The sequence below is a fragment of the Myotis davidii genome, unplaced genomic scaffold, assembly GCF_000327345.1.
Source record: "Myotis davidii unplaced genomic scaffold, ASM32734v1 scaffold59, whole genome shotgun sequence".
Lineage (NCBI taxonomy): Eukaryota > Metazoa > Chordata > Mammalia > Chiroptera > Vespertilionidae > Myotis > Myotis davidii.
The window spans coordinates 5,311,945-5,318,479 of NW_006293001.1; positions in this window are offsets into that span (position 1 = coordinate 5,311,945).

Here is a 6,535-nt window from a genome sequence, read left to right on the forward strand (position 1 = left end):
GCCCAGGGCTGCTGCTCCTCAGATGATCTTGGGCAGGGGCGAGCTGCTTGGGCAGCTGCTGCTCCTTGGGCCGGATTGAGCTGCACATGCAGCTGCTGCACCTCGTATGGGTGCTGTCTGCTCTGGTGGCTGCTGCTTCTCAGAAGGGGGATGGGCTGCTTGCGTAGCTGCTTCTCTTCAGGTGGGAGCGAGCTGCACATGTGTCTGCTGCTCCTCGGATGGGGGCAGGCCACTTACCCAGCTGCTGCTCGTCAGACAGGTGCAGGCTGTGCAGGGCTGCCGCTCCTCGGATGTGGGCAGTCTGCTAGTGCGGCTGCTGCTCCTCAGGTAGGGTAGCGGGCTGCTCACACAGCTGTTGCTCTGGCACTGCGTGGTCTGGTCAGCGCTTCAGGCTTCCCCTTCTGGGCTCAGTCTTCCATAATTATGGCACCCAGTTCTCAAATCCCCCGGCACCAACAGTCCTGTGTATCTCCTTTCCCCAGTCAGAGACTGTGCCTATCCCAAGAGACGCGGCTGGGTGCTGCACGGTTTCCTTCTGACCCTCAGGGCTCAGAGATCTGGCAAACTTTCCTGTCCAGATCCCAGGTTTTTACCTTTCCAGGGGAACTCTGCCCTTCCTGGCTACAAACTGTCTCACCAGTTGAGTCTCCTTTGCCAATTTGGGGTGGATGTTATTCGTTTCAGCTGCTCATTCTATTTGCTCCGGGACAAGCCTTGGGGCACAGCTGCCTATTCTGCCGCCATCTTATCTCTCCTCTGATTATATTTTCTATGCTGTATTTTACATCCCCATGACTGTTTTGTAACTACCAATTTGCACTCCTTAATCCCTTCACCCTTTTTACCCATCTCCTTAACCGCCTTTCCTTATGGCAACCATCAATGAGTCTGTTTTGTTTGTTCGTTTATTTTGAGAAACCACATTTTCATATTCTTTATTCAATTCTCTTCATATTTAAACCAGGACAAATTTAAAATATTGATTTTCCTATACCATTTTATTGAATTTATGTTATTATCCAATTACTGTTTTGTCAGTTATTTCTTTTTGTTTATCATTGTAAACTTTAGCTCTATGACCAAAAAACCTAATAATCACTCAAAATAGATTTCCTTCATGAAAATGTATTTCAGATAACTTAAAAAATTAGCCTTTAAGCCAGTATTCATTTATGGAGGCTTACTTATTAGATATTATCTTTGTTTTCTACCTGATTATTTTTAAGCAACTATTTTATAAGCCATTCAGAGGTGAATTGACTAAAAAAGAAGTGCTCTGTGTATTAGCTCTGAATCCTGTAATTGCATTTAGCCCTGGCTCAGATGAGCTGGACGGGTCCTGTGCACAGTTAACAGATAGGCTGGGCACCTCATGGCACGACCCAGGCATCAGTACTATTTCAATGCTGTGTTAAGATCAATGGCTAGTGAGAACCAATTCAATAAGAGTCCCCGGTTTCTACACACAGAAGTTCAGATAAAAACTTGCCTGAAGCAAGATTCTATTTCAGCAAGGAAATACAGGAAAGAGGACATTAGAGTCAGGCTCAGATATCAAGAACAAGAAACTCCTGTAAGCATCATTGGTTTCGCCATTTTGATTGAATTGTTTACCAAAAAACTCCTACTCCTTTGTAGTGTTCATTAACAGAAAAAGGTGGGAGGGAGTCTTACTTAGCTCTTGAGGCACATTTTAATTACTATTCATCTCTAACATGGCACATTACATCGACAGCTCTTTTAAGTCCAAAATTTTCTTATTCTTAAGTACTTGTTTTGTGTATGCTATTTTTTCATGGAATTATAGTGCACAATGAGACATGGCCTCTCAAAACACCAGATAGAATATGTAGTAATCAGTTTAATTTGTAGTCAATGCTCATTATTAAGCCAAGATTCTTTTGTAGTTTAATCAGCTCTTAACTGACTTGAAATTTAGGGATTAAAAAATAATGTCTAATTTTGGTGTTTTTAGTCATAAAAATAGGTGTGGAAGGAACTGTAGATTAATATAGATGGATGAGTCCTCAACGATCCCAATTAGATAGTAAAAGAACATTTTTTGAAATATCCCTGTTTCTCCTTACACTTATTAGAATTTGGGGTGAGGAAAAGGGGAAGTATGGATTGATTAATGGATACTTGATTTCTGGTAGGCACTTGACTTATGCAACTTTACTGTTTCATTATGGATATTTTTCACAGTGTGGGTTATTACCTTAGTGGATGTAGTTGCATAGCCTCATGAATTGCTTACAATATTTCCAAAAGGTAGTTAATAATATCTCTTACTTAGAAATGTTGCTGATGAAGCCTTTCAGTTCAAGTAGATAAACTACCCAAGGTTATATAATATGTGTTAATTAAGATAGTGTAGGGGAGGAAAATGTTTTTCTTGACAATCTTACAGTTTCCTATTGCTTCTGAAATGAAACTGACAAAAAGGCAGATTAACAGGAGACACATAAACAGATTTTATTGAAATTTTGCATGTACATGGGAGCCTTCACAGAGAAGGAAGACCTGAAGAAGTGACCATAGCAGAGAGACTTTATTCCTTTTAGACAAAGTCACAATACATTTGTGAAGAATTGACAACACACAGGGTTTTGAGTTCAGGGTAATAAGTGGTGAAGAAGTAGCTAGACCGATAATTTAATTTAACAAGGTTTCTTTGTACGGATGGATTACCCATCTCTGGTGATGAGAATGTCTTCCTTCCTCCTGGGACAGGTAGGATACTTTTCACATGGGAGTTTTATGACCTATTTCAAAGAAGAAGGGGGCAGGAGAGGTCTGAGTGATTTTCCTGCTTCTGCAGTTTTCTCAGATTTCTTCAGTTTAAGATTTTTTGTATGCCAAGGTACCATATTTTGGGGTAAGCATGTCCGAAACACTATCACTGGTAAACTCATGCTTGGCTAATTACAAAGCTCATGCTCTGTCTAATACACAATTGCAAAAATTTACAAAATATCTTAGGGAGAGAGACATTTAACAATTGGAAAATTCACAAGATTTTATGATTTAATATTTATGAAGACCTTTGAAAATCCAAGTAGTATAGGTGGTTTTTAGTTAGCAATACCCTATAAAATTGTGTTTTACAAAAGGAATGACTTTCAAATATTTACCTAGTTTTTGAATAGTTAAAATTAGTCTGTTAAAATTTACTTGGCTTAATGTAGTCACCTTTTGTATTCAATTATACTGTAAGGTCAGTGATGTTTTGATATTTTAGATTATATACATATACATATACATTGGAAGACTTTAAAAACAATAACATTGTATTGAATGCTTTCTACTAGTTGGTGAAAAAGATACCATTAATTTATACATAATCTATAAATCTAAAGTATATAAATTATCGTCCTTAATTTACAGAGATTATTTTATATTTGAGTAAATGCAATAATTTTGGCATCTGGAGCAGGGCATCAGGGCATAAAAAGTCAAACACACACTTTTTCTAAATATGATCTTCTTTATTTCTATGCTTAGTATTATAAGGTTCTAGGGAAGAGGTTTTTTTTACTTCAGTTTGTACTCATGAGTAAATAAATTCTATAATATGAGTAACATACTCTGAAAAGTATGAGAGGGGAAAACTCTATAATCTCACAGGTTTAGTAAAGGGTGTTTAATGTGTTAATAAAATAATTATATGGAATATATTTTAAATCTATGTTGAAACAAGGTGGGTATATAAGTAATACAAATAACATGGTATTTTGTTCTTTAAGTACAAGAATTGATAAGGATTTGATCTCTTTTAGGTCTGGTTAGCCTAAAGTAATCTTATCCACACATGAAAAAAAATTCAAAGCATTTTAATGACCAGATTAAAATTACACAGTTCAGGATGGCAACTGTTGGAATAAAGCTCATTTATTCTTTAGTCACGTGTTGTTCATTAGCTTCTAGTTCTTGGACTCCTTAAGATTAAGTTTTAATGAATAGTTAATCTTCCTTTGATTGACAAATGGACTAATGCCTCTACAAAACAGAACTTTTCCTTTTTTTCTTTCAAGATACTATATTCATATATTCTTATAGTAAATCTAGTTGTTCAGAACCCATAGAAATAAATGAAGAATGTTCAATGTTAGTATAACTCTACAAAGAACTATGGGAATGTCTTGTTTACACTAAGCCAAATATACAATTATTAGCCACTGAAAATCTCTTTAGTAAACAATGAACTCAGGAGTTCATTTAAACCAAGAGTTTTATGTTAAATCTTTAAGCAATGTAAGTCCTACTATACTGCAACCATTCCCTTGCTGTATGATGAGCCAAACTATTGAACCACATACCTTTCACAAGTGTTCTCCTAAATTTGAATAGCTTATCAGTCAGGAAAGGTGAGGTTATTCTCTGGTAGCAAACCATTCCTAAATTTCAGTGCTTAAGGACCAAATATATTTTTCTTTCTCATATTAGATGGCTCACACTTGCTCATACTACTCTGCTCCTGGTGGTCATTACAGACTCATCAGTTGGGCTCCCACCCTAGAAAATTTATGTTCTATTGTGCTAGAGAGAACTGTGGTGGGTTTCTCAATTTAATACTATGGTGCAGGAGTAATACGGTGGCTTGTCATTTCTACTCATCACTTATTGGCTATGGCTAGTTACCCAACCCCATGCATCACAATTGGACCAGGAAGTACAGTTCTAACATTTGGGTGCAACAGTTTCTCTGTCTTTTTAACTTAGTTTATGCTTTTATATTAATAAAGAGTCCAGGTTATTCCTTTTACAGATTGTCTTAATTTGTGGTGTTTTGGGGTAATTTCTTCACTATATTTAGACAAAATATTTTTGACAAGAATACTACATAGGTGATGTGTCTTTCTAATACAGACTTTAAAATTTTAAAATTTTTATATTGCTTTTCTCCTAAGAAATGGAATTATCTTTTAGCCGGCACTTAAATAAAATATGATGCTGAAACCGGTTTGGCTCAGTGGATAGAGCGTCAGCCTGCGGACCGAAAGGTCCCAGGTTCGATTCCGGTCAAGGGCATGTACCAGGGTTGCGGGCACATCCCCAGTGGGAGATGTGCAGGAGGCAGCTGATAGGTGTTTCTCTTTCATCGATGTTTCTTTTTTTTTTTTTAAATATATCTCTCTCTCTCTCTCTCTAAAAATCAAAAAAAAATAGGAAATGCCTTTTCTTCACCTGAATTTATCCTACCTTATCAAAGTTTTCAATTTCCTCTCCTGGTTTTTTTCTAGTTTGTTTACTTGCATACTGTGTAATAAAATTATATTCCTCATAAGAAAAGAAAGGAAAAACTCTGATATAGCTAAAATTATCTAACTTACTACACTACAGTTACTTTGAGATCTAATAATTTTTTAAATATATTTTTATTGATTTCAGAGAGGAAGGGAGAGAAAGAGATAGAAACATCAATGATGAGAAGGAATCACTGATTGCCTGCATGCCCCCCACTGGGGATCAACCCTAGGCATGTGCCCTGACTGGGAATAGAACTGTTCATAGGTCCATGCTAAACCATTGAGCCACACCTGCTGGGTTAATAATTTTTGTAGGTGCTTAATCCCACTATGTGTATTCTCCTGCTATAAATTGACTAACATAAAATATTGAAAACAAACTTACTTAACATATAAACTACTTCAAATTTTATTTCAGCTACCTAGAAAAGTAATTTTAAATTTTGAAAAAAATTGTTTTTCTTAATTCTTCATAGCTGGTTCATACCTCCCATCATTTCTCACATGTGTCCCCAGTGTGACTTCTCTTATAAACCTGGAATGGATTTTACCTTGTATAGCCTTGTGGAAACAGATAGTTCCTACCCTCCCACTCTTTCTCCACATCACCCTTCCTCTCTTTTTCCTTCTCTTTTCTTATCCATTTGATCTCTTTTCCACTCCCCCCTGAATGAGTAGCAGCAGACAGTGGTGGGGTGATTAATGACTGATCTGAGGGTCAGAGCTTCTCTTCTGATCCCTAGGAAGTTTCCTGAAAAAAAAACAAAAAACCCAATAATTGTAATTTTAAAGGAAAGCCTTTCTATTTATTTAGCCATTTAGTCTTTCATTTTCTCTTCACTTTAATTTAAATGATACTTTATTTTCCTCTAAATTTGAACTGTAGTTTTTTTTAAGTTCTATCAGGTGTTTTACATCAATTCAAGGCATGTTAGTTTTTATAGATAAAGGAAGTGAACTAATGTTCAAATGTTAAGTGATGTAGGAGTTTCATTAATTCCACTTAAGTTGGGTTTGCCAACAAATTAGTTTTTAAACATGTATATTACTGTTTGGTCAGAGGCAGGAAATGGGTTTTCAGCCTGCATTCTCTCTCTTGTCTACTCCTCCTGCGTTGCTGCCCTCCCTCCGTTTCTCCCTTCCTTCCTTCCCACTTCCTTTCCAGCTTTACTTAAAAGAGGAATGGTGGCAGAGGGGAAGAGATCTCTAGCAGATCTCTTTTGTTTCTAAACCACTACTAGCAGCAGTGTTAGTCATCACTCCCCCAGCTGCCCACTCTGCTATTT